This window comes from Rhipicephalus microplus, unplaced genomic scaffold (assembly GCF_043290135.1).
Source record: "Rhipicephalus microplus isolate Deutch F79 unplaced genomic scaffold, USDA_Rmic scaffold_74, whole genome shotgun sequence".
NCBI classification, from domain to species: Eukaryota; Metazoa; Arthropoda; class Arachnida; order Ixodida; family Ixodidae; genus Rhipicephalus; species Rhipicephalus microplus.
In genome coordinates this window covers 153,086-176,495 of record NW_027464647.1, presented here as the reverse complement: position 1 = coordinate 176,495, position 23,410 = coordinate 153,086, and positions in this window count along the sequence as shown.

Here is a 23,410-nt window from a genome sequence, read left to right as displayed (position 1 = left end):
ATCTCCGCCAATGTAAAGAAAAATGAAAAAAAAATAAATGTGAACAACGTCGATGAAACCTGTCTGGAACGAGCTGCGCTGGTGTGAAATCAGAAATTAAGCAAAAGAACCATTCAGCCTAAGCACGCCTTTGAAGCACCGCAAGTTTGACAGCTCGGTGCTGTCAAGCACACGACAGATATTCAAAAAAGAATATCCACACTGCCTTTGGTGTCTAGGCTCCCTTGCAGCGTGCATTTTGCGCAGCCTTACCTTCATCCGTGCAAAGGCGATGATGGCTGACAATCTTTATAGCCTTGATACGCTTTCTAGTGCGATAAATCGGGAAATGATTTTCTCGCGATTGGGAAATTAGAACGAGCGCTTTATTGAGAAGGCGTCGTGAGTATTGTTGATGGCAGTTTTGCGAGGATTTAACCATCGACAAACAGCGCAAAGTGAGTTAAGGAGATGTAAAAGCTCTAAAGTTCTGCGGAAGTTTGACTATAATATCTGCGTGATAGTCACTCTTAAATTGTTTGTAGTGAAGCGCGGCTCATTTGGCAAGCGACGACGCGATGGTCGTTCAAGCAGTAAAATCAGATACAGTACAAAAATGATGCCGTCCCACTTTTAAACCAGACGGAGCACATGTCTATTCCTGAGATATTGTGACCTCATGCTTTTTGCATCTCATTAATTTTCTGTCGAAGTTATTTAAAGCACACACCACTTTACTGACTTGAATGCTTCCAAGTTCTGCGAGCCAATCTAACAAATGAGAAGGAAGCTTTAGTGATGGGAACGCTTCTGCCAGTATTGAAGCATCGATTAAATACCAATTATTCCACCACAAATTACCTTGCTCGCTGTGATTAGAAAACCCGTACAAGTGTAAAGAGAGCCACACTGCCACTCCTCCCCACTTCTCACGGGGAACAGGCCACAGGCAGAGACACAGCGGCGTTGTGAAAAAGTGGAGAAGTGCCACTCACCGCGAGATCCCATTTCCTCCGCAGATTCATCGAATGAGACGCAGAAGGAAATGAGGTCGCAAAGCGTGCTTCGAACACTGAATGGCGTTTAACGAAGTATTTTACACAGGTGATAGTATTAATTTTCTCGGCAAAGAGGCGTAGACTTTATGCGTATATATATTTTACTTCATGGTCGTCCCGCTACTTCAATTGTTCTGACTCTTCCTGTTTTTTTTTGGGGGGGGGGGGGTGGTAAGGCATTCACTGACCAATGTCGACAAAACACTTATAAAAAAGCTTACAAATTTGTAGAAAAGCTAAATCAGGCCCAATCAGTCCTGGACTATTCGAAGAAAGCCCTTATTTTTCACAAACTATGCAATAAACGTATAGAAGTGTGTAAGTTATGCGACTTTTAAACGACATGGTATTAATCTTTCTATTTTTTCAGTTCTGACATAAGTATTCCTGATGGTATGATATTTTTATTTTTACCATGGATGTCATAATGCAAGGGGGGGTCAAGAGTAACCCCCTTACCCGCCTCCCGGCTACGGGCCCAAGTTGAACCAACATGAAAAGCAATCTTAGCGTCACGAAAATCATGTGGGAATTATCGACTGTAGGGGCTGCAGCTAAAAGACATTGGCAAAAAAACAAAAAAAGCACACTTTTTGACGCTTAGCTCACGTGCGGGGCTTTTTCACTTTTTTTTCTACTGAATGTTACAGCCAAAAACGCGTGACGTAGAGTATCTCAATTAAGATTTATTAGTGATCTCTCCTTTACCTTTCCAACAATTTTAGCGTTGCAGAGCTCGCCTCTCTCATTAGCCAAAGCCGTATTGCATCCGTCTTATTTAAACACGCAGCTCGTGTTTGCTTTTTCTCGCTGAATGAACACGTGATAAAGCGACCGGCCACCGCATTGTCGCTGCCATAAATCACCGAAATTTCTCGTTCTTCAACCACTTCTCACACACACCATTCTCTATCTCTATCTCAGTCGGTCAGTCTGTTTGTCTGTCTGTCTGTCTCTAACACGCTACGGTGGTCTAGTGGCTAAGGCACTTGGTTGCTGACCCGCCGGTGCCAAACCAAGTCCCCGTTTCGGCGGCTGCATTTTCGAAAGAGGCGAAAATGATTGAAGCCTGTGATCAGCTTTAGGTGCAGGTTAGAGAACCCCAGCTGGTCGAAATTTCCGGAACCCTCCTCTATGACGACTCTCATAATTATATGGTGGTCTTATGATGTTAAACCCCAACAATGTATTATTATTATTATTATTATTATTATTATTATTATTATTATTATTATTATTATTATTATTATTATTATTATTATTATTATTATTATTATTATTATTATTATTATTATTATTATTATTACCTATAGTTTTGTGAACTTTACAGACGCGATGCACACATAACACTTGCTCGAGAAATGTGTGATGGATCCACATCATGTATACCAGATCGTTTCGGGGAGAGGATTAGTCCAGCAGCCAGGACGTACTTCACAAATATACAACAAAAAAATGGCAGCATATCCACGGAGTGAACGATGGGGAGTGGTGCGAAGCATTCGTCCGTCCATTCGTTCTTGCATCCGTCCGTTTCTGCGTACGTCTGTGTAACCGTCTATGCGTCCATCCACCCGTCCGCGCGTGCGTCTGTTCGTGCGTCCGTCCCTGCGTTCGTCCATGCATCCGCGCCTGCGTCCGTTCATGCGTCCATCCATGCATCTGTCTGTGTGTCCGTTCGTCCATCTATTCAGCACTCCAAGTACCACCATCTCTCATCTTTTCATCATATATTCTCCATATAGAAGCACCGCCATCCAGCGGACATTTCAAGGACTAAACGGGAGGTGGCACATGCACACTTTCTTACGGCTTGCGCTTCGGGTTTACTTCCCACCTTTAACCACCTCGAGTTCATGGTATATACTAGTTCACTGTATTCATGGCTATGCGGCCCAACGCTCGCTAAACCTTTCTAAATCCAAGGAGGTTACACCCAGCGAGTATAACGTAGCAACCCTTTCTTGTCAGATCGTGCTCAATGTACATGCCATTAGCTGCTAATGGGGATCGCAGCGTGCGCGTTACCTAAAGGCCCAATGCTCCTGCATCTTATTCCCCCTTAGCAGTCATTAACATGTGCATTGAGCACTACCTTTTATTGTTCAACAACGCACACAAGAAATTTCTCACCGGAACCACCTTGGAGGTCAAAATCGTAAGGACCGCTATTTCGGGTATGTGCCACTGGTGGTTGCGTACTACGAGGGACGCAGCCACGCCATAAGGAGCTTCGCCCCTAAAAGAGAAGCTGTGGAAACAAGAAATTGTGACTAAGGTATTTTTTTTTTGTGAAAGCATAGCAGTGCACAAAAGCACCAGTAGAAGGTACGGCTGTAGGAAGACAGACGCGAAGGATCTGAAAGAGGAGCCACTTTGTCCTCGCCGCACGGCAGACGCACGCTTTGAACATCCTACCAAAGCACACATTTCCTAATTAGGCTGCTCTAACTTACACTCGTGTCCACAGTGCGTAACGCTGCCCTCGCGAAATGCCCGATGCTAAACGAATAAAAAGAAAGCCCAACGCAGAAACGCGAAAAAATGGCTACGGAGCAAAGTGGGTGTCAAGACAATGTTGCCGGGCGGCGATTTGACCGTCGCTTGAGCTGAAAGGATTCTCATGTCCCCGCACGACTAAAGCGTGAACAATGAGTGCAGGCGTGCCACAGGCTCGGGCGAAAGATTCTGAGCGCCGGTTTTTTGCCTAATGCGTACTTTCCCGGTCTTTCCTCTTCAAGGCGGCAAGCCGCTGAGAGCCGAGCCTGAGCTCAAACGGAAGCTCTTAGGTTCGGATAGTGCCGTCGGCGCTTTTCAGCTACGCAAGTGATTTTCTTTTTCTCCAAACAACGTGTTTTCGATCGATACCTGAATTTTCAGTTTGACGAAGTGAATCTCGCTAGGCTTTACTGATTACCAGCACGCGGCAAGATCTAAGGAGTGGGTGCTTCGATGCTTTGAGTGCTCAGAATGATCGCTCTCGCGTTGTAGCTGAACTGACAGATCCAGCAAAATATAAACATTTTAAAAGACTCTGTAGCGGTAAGATGGTTAGGCAAGCAGCTCTACAAGAGAAGTAGTCACTTGCAGTTATGGTTGAGTTCATGCTATGCTCGCTCTTAACGGTGGGCGCATCACTTTACGGTGTGGAACAGCAGCATGTGCCATGAATGCTTCAGTGAACAGGGAACTCTCCTCAATGAACTTTTCAGAGCCATGTTGTTATTTCCACCGTGAAAGAGAGCGATGATGGTAAAAACCCACACAAAAGAGTGTAACTATAAAAATGCGAATCTGTTGTTAGGCATGTTTTATAGTGCGCTAGATGCCTCATTGTGAAAAGTGATCTCTCTAGCCTTACCGGCATGATTCGGTACATACTCTTTCGCAATGTCGATGGTGCCGTGAGTAAAGCTTAGCATTTCAGTGGCCCGCACAAGTGAGTCAAACGCAAGCCTTACGGGGAAATGTGGATCGAAATCTCGTTACTTGCGAAGTGGCCTTGGAGTGTGGCGAGCAATGCTTGAGTCAGCAAAAAGAATCCTCAAGTCCAGGCCAAAAGGGAGCCCATAAAGAGCCGTTATCCTTACACCTGCTATGAATAATGGCCCAAAACGCGCTATTCAATATTCTTGTTACTTCTGTCTTTACACTACTCGTGCGAGAAAGAACGAGAACATCGTCAAGAGGAGCGATGCAATCCTACTTAGCGTTGAAAAATTGTCTAAGACGTCGCACTATAAGGCCTGAATTTGAAGGAACGGCAACGCAAATCTCGCCAGGTGCGGTGAAAAAGCAGACTTTTGCTCACTCGCGTTAAATGAGCCTTAGAACTGGGAAGAACAGCTCGAGTTCGCGTGTTATTTTATGACGAACAAAAAAAAAGCTCATGGCCATACAAATAAAAGAAAATATAGAAGCAAGCAAGGCAGAGAGGTTAACCAGACGCATGTCCGGTTTGCTAGCCAGCTCTCGTGGGAAGAGATAAATGTACGAAACAAACATCGCTAAAATATTAGAATCACGTGCAAATTCACGGAGGCAACTCAAGTATATAAATGTTCGCACAGACTTTTCAACCTTACAGAGGGCCCCTCACCAGCCTCTAAAAATACACAACGTGCAGGTTACTCTTGAAGTTGGCGCGTTTCCGGCGCACTTCGTGACACCTGAACAGTGATTTCCGTGACGTCTATAGAGTACACACTTTCAATTGGTCCATGTACATGAAATAACGGATGTGAATTGTGTGCACTGTTTTGCCATGCAGTCTGCAATCCTCTCTTTTTTGTCTCGCGTAGATATCGTCTACGATGAACCGGTTTCGCTTCATTTTGTGTGTCTACAACTGCGCAAGCGGCGATATAACAGTGTGAAGCCGATATGCGCGTAATCTTGATGGGTTCAGCGCTTAGTGCCGATATATTACATGTTGCTTTAGGAAATACGTGGTGAGGAGAAAATATTGAATGTAGGAAAGGTAGTGAAGGTGAGGAGAAAACCACGCCTCGTCTCTGAAGGCGGAGTGAGGAGCCCTTTAAGCAGAACTCAGCATCGTTTCTATTGCTTCATGCAAGAAATGCCTGCTGAAATACGAGAATCTCAACGTTTCTCTCTCGTCCTAATGTTGACCGAAGCGATAAAAATCAAATCAGCGGCGCTTTGATTCCGATCTTCCGGTGCTAGATACTTGCAATTATTAACTGCAAGGAACGAGACAAAGAGGAAGAATGAACGACAGGGAAATCTACGAGGCTAATTAGGTGAGAGGAGGATGGGCGGAGCCCACACGCCGAGGAATGACAATCTCTAGAGCATACGTTGTATGGGCTCACTGCGAGACGAGATGTCAATGCGTTATAACAGTTCTTTCGCCCTTTGCCGAGCTGGGGTGGCACAAGACAGAAGGAGAAGAAAAGAGAGAAGGCAAGCGTGTGCTTGAAAGTGTTTTATGCATACGCAAAAGTAGAGTGTCAGAGATAACACATAAATATCGTTCATGGCAAAATGTTTATGTTAAGTGTGGATTCGGAGGTGTCAGTATATAAACTCAGCTGCGACTTGCTACTTCCGACGCTCTCTACAGCAGCATTATTGAAGCGGCCCCTAGCCCGAGTAATGGCACAGTCTATTCCGCTATTACTTTTTGTCCTCAGACCCGAATCAAGATAAGAGAGGTCAACTTTACGCAAGGGTGCGATGAGCTACAGATCCCCGTGTCAGTCAACGAACTTAACAGCCGTCAGTCTGAGTGCGACAGTGTGAAGTAGTTACTGTAGGCGTTCAAAGGCTTCAAACACTAAAGAGTTGGGCGTCAACAAACAGAGACAGCGATGTGGCCATCTCGACGTTGCCAGACATGAATATCGAAGCTGTCGAAGAGATTTGCACTTAAGACACGTGTTTCAGAGCATTAAATAGCAGAACTACATATACTACTGCTAATACTACTACTTATATTATTATTATTATTATTATTATTATTATTATTATTATTATTATTATTATTATTATTATTATTATTATTATTATTATTATTAATATTATTATTATTATTATTATTATTATTATTATTATTATTATTATTATTATTATTATTATTATTATTATTATTATTATTATTATTATTATTATTATTATTATTATTATTATTATTATTATTATTATTATTATTATTATTATTATTATTATTATTATTATTATTATTATTATTATTATTATATAGGTTTTTTGTACAAACGTTATTGCATATTTTCGTGGCAAGAAGAAACAGTGCTTCATAATCTAATACTAGCCGATAGTACAAGGGAAATCATGTTTTTAATTCTTCGCGACTTCGTACGTATAGCTCCACAATTTTTTTTTCACTTAATGCCATCCTGCATTACAGTGAATGCTGTTCGTCAGAAAGAGGTGGTCATCAGAGTGTAATAAAAGTGTGCGCTAGCATTTAGAGTCGTAATGGCTCTAACAAAGTTTACCGTGTTTATATGGTCGAGTGTCGCTGCTCCAGGATGTAATGTATAAATATACAAAAACGCACCTAAAGCATTCACGAAAAGGACCTTTCCTTCATACTTAAAATGAGTTCAGATGTATGTCAGGTTTCCTTAATAGTTTTTTCGGCACAGCTGACTAAAGCCTGTGTCACAATAAGACGCCCACGCACATTGCCACGTTTTTGGAAGAAAGAATTATATGCATTTAGGCAGAGCCAGCAAATCTAGTCGGGAGTAATAGCGAGTTCTGAATCTCGATTCTCTTATATGTTGTTGTACGGTCCAATAAACAGAGACGGTGATCGAGTACCACGCAATAATCGAAAAGTGCCTGTCATTTGAACTGTTTTCTCAAGCAGATGAAGAAAACGAGATTGCGAGGAGCCCGAGAAAACAGGGTTCTAGCTTTCGTTTGAGTATCTGGCAGGTTGGTATCGAAGTTTGTTCTACAGTTAGCAGGCAGACAGCCGAGCTGTCAAATGCTTGACCACATGCGAGTGCACAGCTGAAATTTCGCATAGTATGGTGCTCGAAAAGAGAGAAAGAGAAACGATTGGCCTGTGGATCTATTGAACCAACCTGAAGCATAAGAAGGGTTCGGTGTTACATTTCAAGCATTGTATCCTGGTCAGCGAAAGCGACTGACGCAACTAACCCCGCGAGTCGCGCTTTGAGTTTTCTTCGTAAGAAAACAGGACTAGAACAATCTACCTGCTAGGGCTGCATAGCCCTCCTATTGATATCACTTCAAGGCCGATATCGAATCACTCTTTTAATGTAATTAAATTCCCTTCCCCATGTTATTTAACGGAAGCCTATAATGTCTAATGAAAATAATTCATTTTGCTACTATTCTGAGACTAATATCTTCAGAAAATTAATTACAACAAACTTTGTAGGTGTGGAAAACATGGAAAGAGCTTCTCATACCTGGTACCCGAATCGGTTTCGTGAACGCTATCTACCTGAAGGTATCCGCTAGGATGTGACGCAATATTGTGACACATATATATGTGACACCGTAGTTTTGTTGTGGATAAAAGAATATGAACCGGGAACTTTGCGTATAGCGCTCGTCGTTTTCACAAATCTTGAGCAGTCATTCAGGCTGCAGACGTGGACCATAAAGCCGGCATTATATTGAGTGGTCTTTGCGTACAACTCTATCGATTGATGTATCGAAAACAGCAAATGGGCGGAGCTTGCGCCAACCCGTGCAAAAGCTTCAAACAGCGAAACGGGGTGATTCTGAAGATGCTTCTAGGCTTTTATATATCTCACATCTTGTGTTAAACATATAATAAATCTATGGGCGTGTAGTCGTTAGCGTAGCTCTTCTATCGCTTCGGGGTCCTCTTCCAGTCGCCGTTTCCTAGTATTCTCTCGTTTACGTACTCAAGGTGTTCTACTCACAGACATTGCTTTTCAGTCTTTTGTTAGGCCAGCCGCTGATTTGTTCGTTTTTAGCGGACCAGTGGTGAATGGTGCGATCTACCTGACTTCTGTGGCACATCATATCTGTTCACGATGATGATAGCTTTCTAACAGGTCGCAGAAAAGTACGGCCAGCTTAAACAGCTTCGCTACGAGTACAGGTGCGTTGAACGTACGTTGCTCGGATTCGAACACCCTGAAGTACAAGTTGGCCTTTAGAGGCTGTGTGTCAATGACCAGCATACGCAAACTGGAAAGGCGCGAAAATATTTCGACCATGGCTGGCCGCAAAAGGCAATTTACAACAGTTGTTGCCCATAGTCGACAACCACAGCGCGACTGACCCCATTGCGAGGGAGCATCCACCACGCTACGACCAATTACAGCTGCGCATCTCTCTCTCATTCCTACCGAGGAAACGCTTGCGTCGTGCACCGTCAGCAACGCATGGTCGGGACAATGGCGGAAGCATCTCAAGACTCCCACCATGCAGGCGCGGAACTGAATCGATTGCCTCGCACGCGAGAAAAATACGAAAATAAGCACAATCTTCTCGCTCGCCTAGTGACACCCTCGATCAGCCTAGTGCAGCCGGTGGTGTCGTTTGTGAGTGCTGAACAGCACTTCCAGTGTACGGGCTTTCTTTGTGACAAAGATGCTGAAACTTTTGTCGGCACATCCCGCCTCGTTAATTTCCTCCCTTCCACGCCTTCTCAGAGGCACGTGACTTAACTGCACTGCGATGTTATACGGTCAGTTGTCACGCAGTAGGCTCGTATTTTGTTGAAAATGGACAGAAGTACATTGACGTTACTGTTTTCTGTATTTTTCAATTTGGGACAGAAAAGTTGCAATAATGTAACCCCCATGACTCGGTAATATTTGGTCACAACACTTTTATCTGCTGACTCCAACACCTAATAGCTGCGACGTCACATGTGTAATTCTCCACAGTCTTTGTAGGCATGACGCCGAATTTAGCGTAGACGGTACATTAAGTACAAAGGCGCACTGTATCGCACCTCAGTGCCCATTTAAAATGTACACCAAGAGCACTGCAATGAGTGCTAAGGGGGAGTGTGCTGTTAATACCAAACAAATGTTACGAATCGTTCTCGTTTTATTTTATGCTCAACATATACAGTGACCTTACATACCAGTGGTTTTAGAAAAGGCTACCTGTCTGCATGCACATTAGTGTACTTTATCCAAGATAACTAAACATTTTTCACTATTTTACAAATTTTTTATCGTGTTGCACTGAAATTGGTAATGAAAACATATGATCTATATAACTTTGGTCACGGAGAAGCATAAGGGATATTTTCTCCTGCTGAAAGGTGAAATCATATAGGTTATCATGGCTTCTATTAAAACATTCTTATATGTGCACAATTTTACGCGTAGTTGTGTTAAATCACTGTATTACCTATTATTACACAAATTATTACCCATTGCCGATAAGGCACAGCGACCTACTCAAGCTGTATTAGTGGCGTTCAATCCGTGGCCCTGCCAATTATACTTTGTTTTAATTATTCTCCATCACTCTCTTCACTGTATCACATAACTATTAAATCATAATGGCAAGGTAGCTTATTCCCAAATAACTACCCGACAAACTGTGCTATGTTCCACCAGTAACAATGGCCACTCTTGTTTATTATGGTTCCTTTTACGATGTTTTAAGTACTACGCTTCGTTCTGGAACTTTTCCTTTTGAGCAGGGGTCCACCCATGTGAAGCAGTCATTCATAACGATTACTAGGTCCACTTGCGTGAGTCTAAAGTTCTCTCATCCGCATTACCTAGCCAGAACTGTGAATGATGACAATGAAGTGCCATCGCTGCACCCTAGAACAAAGCGGCTAAAACAGAATGTGTGTGTATATATATATATGCCCCGCCGCGGTGGTCTAGTGGCTAAGGTACTCGGCTGCTGACCCGCAGGGCGCGGGTTCGAATCCCGGCTGCGGCGGCTGCATTTCCGATGGAGGCGGAAATGTTGTAGGCCCGTGTGCTCAGATTTGGGTGAGCGTTAAAGAACCCCAGGTGGTCGAAATTCCCGGAGCCCTCCACTACGGCGTCTCTCATAATCATATAGTGGTTTTGGGACGTTAAACCCCACATATCAATCAATCAATCAATATATATATATATATATATATATATATATATATATATATATATTTATATATATATATTCGAGCATATAACGCGTTATTCGAAGGTCGTAGGTTCGATTCCTGCTCACGGCTGGTTAATTTTTCACCCGCTTTTCTTTCTTCTTATTGACATTCCATTTGTTCTTATAACTTCCCCTATACATTCCTTGGCATTTTTGTCTGTTAAGACACCTCTGCCGAGTTCCTGGTCACCATGTTGCAGTGTTGCCACTTCAAAGACCACACGCGATCTTTTCAAAGATTATTTCTGCCCATAGAGAATGCCTCCCTTTTGGCTTCACTCCCGCAACAAGACCAGCGTCACCCCCGTGGTGCCTACAACAACCACAGGTGTGCCTCACTATTCCGGGAATAACGAACAAGAGCCATCATTCAACAGTGGTTCTACGACAGGTGACATTGTCGCTACTCAACGAAAAATACGGCCAGAGGACCCACATTTACACCGATGGATCAGTCTCGGCTGACAGCTCCACAGGTGCTGTTGTCATCCCGGCGTACCAGGTCACTATAAAGCTCAAACTGTCGCATAGGACAACATCCACAGCAGCGGAGCTTGCCGCCTTACGTGCTGCTATACTTTATATTGCGGAGGCCCGACCTCAAAAATGGGCTGTGTTCTGTGACTCCAAGGCATCCCTTCAGAGCTTGCAATCAGCTTTACGACAGCGGGAGCACCAACAACTAGTGAATGAAATAAGAGAAGTGATTCACGAAGTTTTATCGAAAGGGCATGACTTGGTGTTCCAGTGGTTACCGGGACATTGTGGTATTGTCGGTAATGACCTTGCTGATAATGCTGCCCGATCCGCCCACGCGGACGTCCAGACAACCCCAATTCCATTGTCGAGAACCGACGCTGCAAGGGGCCTTCACTCGTTCGCTAACACCATGTCGGAAACTTGGCTGAGTGACCCCAGTGTCAGGAACCGCCGCCTACACAAATTGGACCCATCGAGAAAGCTTCAAGTTCCATCGGACCTCTCCCGCCAGGATGCAACTTTACTGTGCCGCCTGTGGTTAGGAGTAGCTTTTACAAAGGCGTACTCCTTTCGCATAGGAATGGCGGATAGCTGCCGATGTGAATCGTGCGACACTGACGAGACAATAGAACATCTACTGTGTTCATGTGAACGTTTTGCGAGCGAACGCAATTTGCTACGCGAAACGTTGGAGACACTAGACAGTAGACCTTTTTCCGAAGAGAAGATACTTGGCTCATGGCTCTACGCGTCGCTGGCCAGCAAAGCGACGCGGGCACTGCTAAGTTTTCTGAAGACGACCGGACTACGCGATCGCTTATAAGCGTGCAATGGACAAGGTCCCACCAACATACACGTTGCCCTTCACTTCTCTCTCTCTTCTCCTTTAATCCCCTCACCCCTTCCCCCAGTGCAGGGTAGCAAACCGGACGTGCGTCTGGTTGACCTCCCTGCCTTTCATTTCTTCCCTTCCTCCTCCTCCTCCTCCTTGTCTGTTAGATCTCATATATATATATACATATATATATATACCAGATTCCTTGAAGGTCATTCACGCTGGACCCGACGTATTGTAGGCAAGAAAGAGACGACGAAGCTTTTGTGGAAGCGTCTTTACTAAACGTTTTCAGCTGGTGGACCAGCCTTCGTCAGAGTAATGTGACAACAGTCCATACATGGCTTTAAAAGCTCCTTTCAATAACAGGTCAGTGCCATCTGCTCTGGTTAGCATTACAATGCGCACCATAAAATGTCAAGTGCTCCAGAAAAAAAAAGAAAAAAGACAAAAAATACGAAAACCAGAAGGGTACATACATACTATATAAAGACATAGTTAAACATTCCCTTACATGTACTGTGACGTGATACCATGCTTATACGTAGTTGAGAGATGTAGATGTGTAATGACATTGCTTGGCAGCATAAGAACAATCTTAGTGATATGTGACCGTATAATGGAAGCCACTGTGAAATGATTGAAGATAAATAAAACATAAAAATAAAAAGGGCAGACATAGAAGGCGTGATTTATGTGGTACAATTTGAAACCAGTGCATCATCGCTCTTAATCTAGTGAAAGACAGGTCAGTTTTCCTTTGTTTTTGTTGATTCCAGCTGAAACAGTGTTAAATTTATGAATGAGATATGATTCGCGCAGTTTACGATCATGGCTGGTGCGGAATCCCGATTCTAGTATCGTGACTTTGAGGTTACTAAATGAGTGGCCGGGCATGTTCACATGCTTTGATAATGGAAAGTTTGGTTGGGTTTTAGCATGCGATCTGTGATTGTTGAAACGTGTTCTGAATGGGGTTTCAGTGTGGCCTATGTATTGCATATGGCAGGTGCCACACTCAAGTAAATACACTACATTGGATGAATCACAATTAAAGCTTCCCCTAATTGTGAATATGAATTGGTTAGATGTGCTGATGGCTGTTAATGACGGTTCTATATGAGGACAAACTTTACAACGGGGTTTGTTGCAGCGGCTACAACCAGTACGGTTAGCAGTAGCAATTTTAGATGACGTCAGGATGTCACCTATGTTTTTTGAGCGTGTATAGGCGCTCAAAAAACAGTGTATAGGCGCTCAAAAAACATAGGTGACATCCTGACGTCATCTAAAATTGCTACTGCTAACCGTACTGGTTGTAGCCGCTGCGACAAACCCCGTTGTAAAGTTTGTCCTCATATAGAACCGTCATTAACAGCCACCAGCACATCTAATTATTTCATTTTCACAATTAGGGGAAGCTTTAATTGTGATTCATCCAATGTAGTGTATTTAATTGAGTGTGGCACCTGCCATATGCAATACATAGGCCACACTGAAACCCCATTCAGAATACGTTTCAACAATCACAGATCGCATGCTAAAACCCAACCAAACCTTCCATTATCAAAGCATGTGAACATGCCCGGCCACTCATTTAGTAACCTCAAAGTCACGATACTAGAATCGGGATTCCGCACCAGCCATGATCGTAAACTGCGCGAATCATATCTCATTCATAAATTTAACACTGTTTCAGCTAGAATCAACGAAAACAAAGGAAAACTGACCTGTCTTTCACTAGATTAAGAGCGATGATGCACTGGTTTCAAATTGTACCACCTAAATCACGCGTTCTATGTCTGCCCTTTTTATTTTTATGTTTTATTTATTTTCAATCATTTCACAGTGGCTTCCATTATACGTTCACATATCACTAAGATTGTTCTTATGCTGCCAAGCAATGTCATTACACATCTACATCTCTTAACTACGTATAAGCATGGTATCACGTCACAGTACATGTAAGGCAATCTTTAACTATGTCTTTAGTATGTATGTACCCTTCTGGTTTTCATATTTTTTGTCTTTTTTCTTTTTTTTTCTGAAGCACTTGACATTTTATGATGCGCATTGTAATGCTAACCAGAGCAGATGGCGCTGACCTGCTATTGAAAGGAGCTTTTAAAGCCATGTATGAACTGTTGTCACATTACTTTGACGAAGGCTGGTCCACCAGCTGAAAACGTTTAGTAAAGACGCTTCCACGAAAGCTTCGTCGTCTCTTTCTTGCCTATATATATATATATATATATATATATATAGTCTAGTAGATCCTCCGTGAGCGGTCACAACGTGGTTTATTTCGACGTTTCGGCCTAGATTCTGGCCTTCATCACTCCTGATGAAGGCCAGACTCCTGATGAAGGCCAGACTCTAGGCCGAAACGTCGAAATAAACCACGTTGTGACCGCTCACGGAGGATCTACTAGACTATATGCAACGCTACGGCCACTCAACCACCATGCCTGCCTATATATATATATATATATATATATATATATATATATATATATATATATATATATATATATATATATATATATATATATATATATATATATATATATAAGGGAAAGAAGTGTATACCTACGGGCTCGTTTTTCCGTGTTTTGACACAATATTAATGAGATCTAACAGACAGTAATGCCAAGGAATGTACAGGAGAAGTTATTAGAACCAATGAAATGTAAATAAGAAGAAAGAAAAGTGGATGAAAAAATAACCAGCCGTGAGCAGGAATCAAACTTCCGACCTTCGAATAACGCGTTCGATGCTCTAACCACTGAGCTACCACAGCGGCCATCCCTCCATCCACTTTTTTGGGTTTATATGTGAATTTAGAAGTAGGAGTGACAGTCAGCGCCATCTATAAGCCAAGCGACGAGTGTGAACCACTCTTTTATGTGCATGTTTGGCGTCACGTAGCACGTGAACTTATTACGAGCGGGCAGCTGATATACGTGTGTGTGTGTGTGTGTGTGTGTGTGTGTGTGTGTGTGTGTGTGTGTGTGTGTGTGCGTGCGTTTGTGTCTATATATATATATATATATATATATATATATATATATATATATATATATATATATATATATATATATATATATATATATATATATATATATATATTGTTACGCATGCCTTGGAAGAAAAAGAAGATGGGTGAACATGCTGACTGCCCCAAGAGCTGGAGGAAGAAAAAGAAGACGACGAGACTGCGATCATCAGCCTGTTGGCCGCTCCGGCGCTTCTCTTCGCGACCAAAATAAACGGCCCCCTTCAGCCGTATACGTCCTGGTCCTCCTTGTGCGTAACAGATTGGTGGAAGCGTGCTGGGTAAGACAAGCCCAACGACGGGAGCTTCACTACCTGGACTACGCCGCAGCCGCCGCCTTGCCGGACTCCCGCCTGCACCGATCGTAATGGCCCAAGATCACCCATCTAACGCTTCAAGGCCAACTCCAATGGGTTCCGTGCCCTACTACCGAGTCCCGCCAACCTTTGGAGGAAAATCGGGAGAGGATGTCGACGCGTGGCTCGTCCAGTACAAGCGAGTCAGCAAGTCCAACGGCTGGGATGCCGCCGCTCAGCTAAGCAATGCGGTCTTCTGCCTTACGGATACTGCGCTCGTGTGGTATGAAAACCACGAGGACACACTGACGACGTGGGACGTTTTTGTTGCAGAGCTGAAAGCGTGTTTCGGCGACTCAAGCGTCAAAAGGAAGCGGGCAGAGCAGACATTGTCTCAACGCGCGCAGCTTCCAGGTGAGACATGTACCACGTATATAGAGGATGTGCTGAAGCTCTGCAAGGTGGTCAATGATCAGATGTCAGAAGACGACAAAGTAGGGCATTTGCTGAAAGGCATAGCCGAAGATGTATATAATTTTCTAATCGGAAAAGAGCACCTGAGCTCGGTGTCCGACGTGATTCGGCATTGCCGAACTTTCGAACAGCTGAAAATGCGCAGGATTGCTCCAAAGTTCGGCCGGCTCACAAATGTTACAACGGTTGCCAGCATCGACACGAGCACCTGCCCAGACCTGTCCTCGACGATTCGAGAGATTGTTCGCGAAGAGAAGCGCCGGAGCGGCCAACAGGCTGATGATCGCAGTCTCGTCGTCTTCTTTTTCTTCCTCCAGCTCTTGGGGCAGTCAGCATGTTCACCCATCTTCTTTTTCTTCCAAGGCATGCGTAACAATATATATATATATATATATAATATATATATATATATAATATATATATATATATATATATATATATATATATATATATATATATATATATATATATATATATATATATATATATATATATATATTATAATTCACATATAAACCCAATACAGTGGCTGGGGAAGTGCCGCCGTGATAGGTCAGTGGTAGAGCATCGAATCGAACGCGTTATTCGAAGGTTGTAGGTTCGATTCCTGCTCACGGCTGGTTATTTTTTCATCCACTTTTCTTTCTTCTTATTTACATTTCATTTGTTCTAATAACTTCCCCTGTACATTCCTTGGCATTACTGTCTGTTAGATCTCATTAATATTGTGTCAAAACACGGAAAAACGAGCCCTTAGGTATACACTTCTTTCCCTTATTTCATTTAACGAGGGTCTCGTACTGGCAGACTTGGTGCCGCACTGGCGACTTGGTGCTATTCATCACTGGATTCACAGAAGACACTCGCTGGATATATATATATATATATATTATATATATATATATATATATTTATATATATATATATATATATATATATATATTTATATATATATATATATATATATATATATATATATATATATATATATATATATATATATGTGTGTGTGTGTGTGTGTGTGTGTGTGTGTGTGTGTGAGAGAGAGCCACTATTTTCTTCCTTACTTTCTATTCAATACTTCAGAAAGAAACAAACATTTTCGTGTATCACAACCGTTACATCATAATCGTAACTTCATTCTCGTTCCCACTCTCACTAATCCACAAAATTATCAACCAGCCCAACATGCCACACTGGACAACGAAGGCATAAAGTAAGTAGCATGAAGGATATCTACAAGAATAAGAACAATTCGAGGCTGCTGAAGCGGGGATCATATTCGCTTTGCGTTCGCAAACTCGCTGTGCTGCCCCTCAGGCCGCGTTCACTCTGAGCCTTCCGGCCGCCGAAAGTGCTCCGAATCCGGTTCGGCGGCGACGAGATCCGCCGAAAGGGCCCTCTCCGCGCCGATTGCTCTCGGACCGATTTTCGCGGCGTCTGCCGCCGAATCGGTCACCGCGGACCAATAGGAGCGCTAGTCAAGGAATTTTGAAAAATGGCGGCCAAGCCCTACTCACTTGTTATGCCGCAGTGCACGTAACTGAATGTTGAAACCAACGGGAGTTTAACCTACTCCGTGCCTACTTCGCCTCCGTATTTCGTGAAACAGGTGACCGAGCTTGCTGTTGGCGTTACCGAGCTTGTTGCGGTCTTGCATAGCAAAACGAACCCACCAACGCCGCTGGCGTCGGTGGTTTTTCTGCTCTTCGTGCATTATAAGACAGCCACTTGCCAGCAAAGTAAGCAGTACTGTCTTTTCTTGCCTCTTGCGTACGAGAATCGCCGAAGTATTCACCACCAGATAGCGTAGTGGCGTTTGCGAGCCGCGACAACAACCGGGTGACAGCGCATTCATCCCGCGTTCTCCCTGTGGTAGATGGCATATTCGGCGGCGCGGGGCGCGTCCAGTGCGAACGACGCTGCGTTTCGGCGGCAGGGGAATTTCGGTCGCTGTAGAAAGCGGATGTTTCAGTGTGAACTATAGGCATTAATGATGGTTTTCACTGGCGTTCTCCTGTTAGAGCGTTGCGCAATAAGATGATGCGTTTTAACATTTTCGAGCGAACTCCCGAAAGATCCTCGTGGCCAACATTGTATGAGAAAGCAAGTTTTATTTGTCTATTCGATCATGTTTCCGTTTGAGCGTGAGTGCAAAAGCAAAAAAAATTTTACCGGTAATGACCACAGTTGCCACTTTTACTTTTGTTTGTAATTTACTAACGCAGTCTAGTCTCTTATACCCCGCCCCCCTTCAATTCCTCTGATTTCGCTTTTGCGATGTCGGCATTAGTCGAAAGCCTAATTTTCTTGATTTTGTTGACTTACTGTTCTTTGCATAAGGAAGGTGACTTAGGGAAGGGTGTGACATTTGCAATTACCGCTAATGATGCACCGAGTAATTGCAGTACAATACTTCTTCTACTTCGAAATACTTTATACGGGATGTAAACTATTCTTCTCCGCCCTTCGGGCAAAAAAAAACGTCACTTGGTATAGAGCAAGACGTAATGCCTATCTCTAAAAGCTGTAACACTTCAGGATACACATAGAAAAAATAATGAATAAGGCTATCTCACGCTCGTGTTGTTTTGTGTGTTTCTTACTTATGTTTTTGCTATTTCGAGCAGCTTAATGCCGTCTAAAAGTTGTGATCCAAATAGCCCGTCAAGCGGCCTTACTGGGCAACTAAAAAGAATAATATTGTGCAACTGTACAAAACTGCTCAAAGCTGTTCTAGAAAACGAGAAACTGGATAAATACATATTACGGAAGCGTAGATATGAGGAGTCACCACGCAATAGCAAGTTCATTCAAAGCATAAGAAAAAGCAGTGATTATTGCTTTTTTAGAAAACAGTATTCATCCCGGTGTCGCGTTAGTTCCACGTAGCTGCCGCTGGTTGAAACCTGTAATGGCGACCTCAGCCGGTAGTTATGGCAGATAAATATAGTTCGTATAAACACGAATTTTCGATGAAAAGAAGAAAACGAACGTCACACATTAAGCAAGGAGAAAGGCCAAAATGCAAGTAGACGGTCGATACCTGGATACTCTAGTTACCCCAAAGCAACCCTTTCCTCCCCCAAGATGAGCCACTGCAATAGACGCACTGCCTAACGACTAGTTTTCTGTGTGCACTAATGAGCTCCACAAGGGACGCGATCCGGCCACTGGTCTAGCTCTACGAGTAGCGCTTGAAGATATGCGCAGGGAACACGTTAATGTGTTCCATTTTTATTTTCACTTTGTAGAGGCCCCTACAGAAGAGGAGAGTCATGCTGGCGCTGCGGCAGGACAACGTGCCTAGGGCTGACCGCGGTGGGCTTTAACGAAGCCCGCGGAGGTGATTAGCATGCAGTTCTTTCGCAGCAGTTCGCTGCCATTTTCACAGCCGCGCGGAGAAGGATTAAGAGTCCCCAATGGGTACAAGTGCGATCGGTGTCATTGCAGGAAAAAGACTTCGAGCGACACAACCACTTTTACGGTATCAATAAAAATTTTGCGTGAGCGGTTTACTGGTAATTGTTAAAATTCTGAAGCAGTCTTTCTTATGACCAGAGCTTATCGAGCTTACTGTCGCAATAGAATTTTCGACATCGTCGTGAGAGACAAGACACAATTATAGAAAGCTTCAGGCTCAAAGCCATTTTTCTTGTATGCACTCGTGCCTTTGGCAATCAACAGATTTTTCTTTTGGCCATAGCTCATGTCCTTCATAGTAGCTAATACAATTCTTTACTAATTTTGCGTATTGGTGTTATGTGGGACGGCAGTTACTAATTTGTTCTTAAGCTGAGAGTACAGAGCAATGGTGGCCAATTTTCAATCGAACAAACGAACAAATAGACATCATGCATATACACAACCAGTTCACCGGCTCAAATAAAGACAGAGCACGATACATGCGAAGAGAGCGTTCAACATGCCCATAGTGTACATGAAGTTTATGAGGGCTTGTTTCCTGTGACTGCACACACTGTCTACAATATAGAAGTCGCCGTTCATATGAACTCAATTACGCATACCCTATATACCATCATATACCACGTATTGCAAGACATCATTGAAATCACATAAGCTTGAAACAGTAGCTGAATAATCAGTCCCAATAATAATTTCGCATATTTCACAGTGTAGCTGTTGTAACGCCGTCCCACAGCGTTTCACGTCTAAACTTACGGCACAAAAATAGTAAGTGTACAAGTTTTACGACTTCAGGTATCCCATAGTTTGCTTCAAATATTGTCTTAAGATTGCTCGATAATAAACCACGAAAAGACCCAGCGACAAAAGTGTAAGCACTAGATACATGTCATCATAGGCGTGCGCCGAAGGGTCCAGGGGGGTAGCCGCTCCTTCTGTTCTCCTGTGAAGGGAGCGCAAAGTGTGCCGCGAAGGTGCAATAATTTATGGTCGAAAAGGTCTGACGATAATGGTTGCGAATGCCCCTATGTTGCATTCCACGAGCTGCTCACCTCTGATATTTACCTGAGGTCGACCAGAAACCAAAAGCAGGCTTTTCTGAGAATGCGGCATCGATTCACTGACTTCGGGCCCTGCGTACGCGTTGCGTGTCACTTTACGGACAGAATCACTTGCAGGCAAGATCTCGTAGCTACAGTAGACGTTGCGAAATATTAGAATAGATCCAAATCTGGGGTCCCAAAAAAAGCTGATCAATTTTACTAATGCTGACTAACCTGGTGGTGAACAGACGAATTTGTTTGAAGCTCCGTCAATACACATATATATATATATATATATATATATATATATATATATATATATATATATATATATATATATATATATATATATATATATATATATATATATATATATATATATATATATATATATATATATGTGTGTGTGTGTGTGTGTGTGTGTGTGTGTGTGTGTGTGTAGGTGTGCGTGTAGGTGTAGGTGTAGGTGTGTGTGTGTGTGTGTGTGTGTGTGTAGGTGTAGGTGTATGTGTAGGTGTGCGTGTGCGTGTAGGTGTGTGTGTGTGTGTGTGTGTGTGTGCGTGTGTGTGTGTGTGTGTGTGTGACTGAAATGTTTTGGACATTTCTGATAACATTGGACTTGAATAACAAAGACGCCTTTTTCGTCATGCGAAACATGAAGCACTTCGATGTGCTTTATATTTAATAAAATTGGCCTATAACATATAACTAGTCTACAATAACAAATCCAATGCGAAATTTTCAGAAATATAACACGCTGACTACTCTTATAAAATCACTAGTATTCGAATAAAAATCTCCAATGTGAAAGCTATCACATGCAATCTTTGTTGAAATAAGCGATTTTAGTTTCCTTAATCAAAATATGCTTATAAAGTACGGCACACTGATAGATTAGGATGAGCAGCTGTACTATCTTTAACACAAACTTGAAGCGTCGGTAACATCACGAAGTTGTGAAGACAAACTACCGATTTCAACACCAAACAAACGATGCTCTAACATTGAGTATCATAATTGCAGTCCTGAGGAAACGAAACAAAATCACTGGAATGTTCATGGAGTACCCAACCATGGGCCCGGATCAATGTGATTGGCCAAAAAAATGGCCAAACAGCGTGAAGTGCAGGTCCGTGTGCAGTGCCATCGCAGTTTGTGCATCCGTGCGGTAGAAATCAAATTACGTGCCCCTCGACCATCTGTAGGGACGCCGGTGGGCTACCGACCCAAGAACGTGATAAAACACGTAACTGAGTTACAGAGTAACCGTCGGCTCGAACGGGACGCGCCCTCGCTTGGGGCACACTAGCAATTATCCGGGTTACCGAGGTGACGTGAGGTGCCTCTTAAGTGGTACGTTGCTGTAAGTACTGCATGCAAGGGTACTTATTTGAGGCAACCGATCGGCCCAGATAAAACAACTGCAAAGTAAGCGGCCTTGATTCACACAGTTGAGCATATTTTGCTCATCTACCAGGTGTGTTTCTTTGTATGAAATTTAATGTAATTACGTTATTTTACGCACACCTATTGGTGGCGCACCTATTTGGAGAGCATGCACAGAGGCAAAGCTGCTGGTGAGGATCAAGTAACATCAGATCTGCTGAAAGATGGAGGACAGATTGTGTTAGAAAAACTAGCCACTCTATTTACGAGGTGTCTCCTGACGGGAAAAGTACCAGAGTCTTGGAAGAACGCTAACATCATCTTAATACATAAGAAAGGAGATGACAAGGACTTGAAGAATTACAGGCCGATCAGCTTGCTCTCTGTAGTATACAAGCTATTTACAAAGGTAATTGCTAGCAGAGTAAAGAAAACATTAGAATTCAATCAACCAAAGGAACAAGTAGGATTTAGAACAGGCTACTCAACAATTGACCGCATTCATACTATCAATCAGGTAATAGAGAAATGCTCAGAGTATAACCAACCACTATACATAGCTTTCATAGATTACGAGAAAGCGTTTGATTCAGTAGAAATATCAGCCGTCATGCAGACACTGCGGAATCAGGGCGTAGATGAAATATATATAAACATTCTGGAAGAAATCTACAGGGGATCAACTGCTACCATAGTGCTTCATAAAAAAAGCAACAGAATACCAATAAAGAAGGGTGTAAGGCAGGGGGACACAATCTCCCCAATACTATTCACTGCGTGCTTACAGGACGTTTCAGAAGCCTAGAATGGGAACAGTTAGGGATAAGAGTTAATGGAGAGTACCTCAGTAACCTGCGCTTCGCCGATGACATTGCATTGCTGAGTAACTCAGGGGACGAATTGCAACTCATGATTACGGAGTTAGACAAGGAGAGCAGAAAGGTGGGTCTTAAAATTAATCTGCAGAAAACGAAAGTAATGTACAACAACCTCGGAAAGGAGCAGCGCTTTGCGATAGGTAATAGTGCACTTGAAGTTGTAAAAGACTATGTCTACTTAGGGCAGGTAATAACCGCAGAGCCTAACCACGAGATTGAAGTAACTAGAAGAATAAGAATGGGGTGGAGCACATTCGGCAGGCACTCTCAAATTATGACAAGTAGATTGCCACTGTCCCTCAAGAGGAAGGTATATAACAGCTGTATCTTGCCGGTACTTAGCTACGGAGCAGAAACCTGGAGACTCACAAAGAGGGTTCAACTTAAATTGAGGACGACGCAGCGAGCAATGGAAAGAAAAATGGTAGGTGTAACCTTAAGAGACAAGAAGAGAGCAGAGTGGATTAGGGGACAAACGGGAGTTAAGGATATCATAGCTGCAATAAAGAAGAGGAAATGGACATGGGCCGGGCATGTAGCACGTAGACAGGATAACCGCTGGTCATTAAGGGTCACCAACTGGATTCCCAGAGAAGGGAAGCGGGGTAGGGGGAGACAGAAGGTTAGGTGGGCAGATAATATTAAGAAGTTTGCGGGTATAAATTGGCAACAGCAAGCACAGGACCGGGTTAACTGGCAGAACATGGGAGAAGCCTTTGTCCTGCAGTGGACGTAGACAGGCTGATGATGATGATGATGATGATGATGATGATTGGTGGCGCGTAGTATTTTTTTTCTTGCTAAAAGTCGGACCTCAATCCATGGAGACATAGCAGTTAGGCTGTTGCTTTGGTGTTAATATATAATGCTCAATATTCA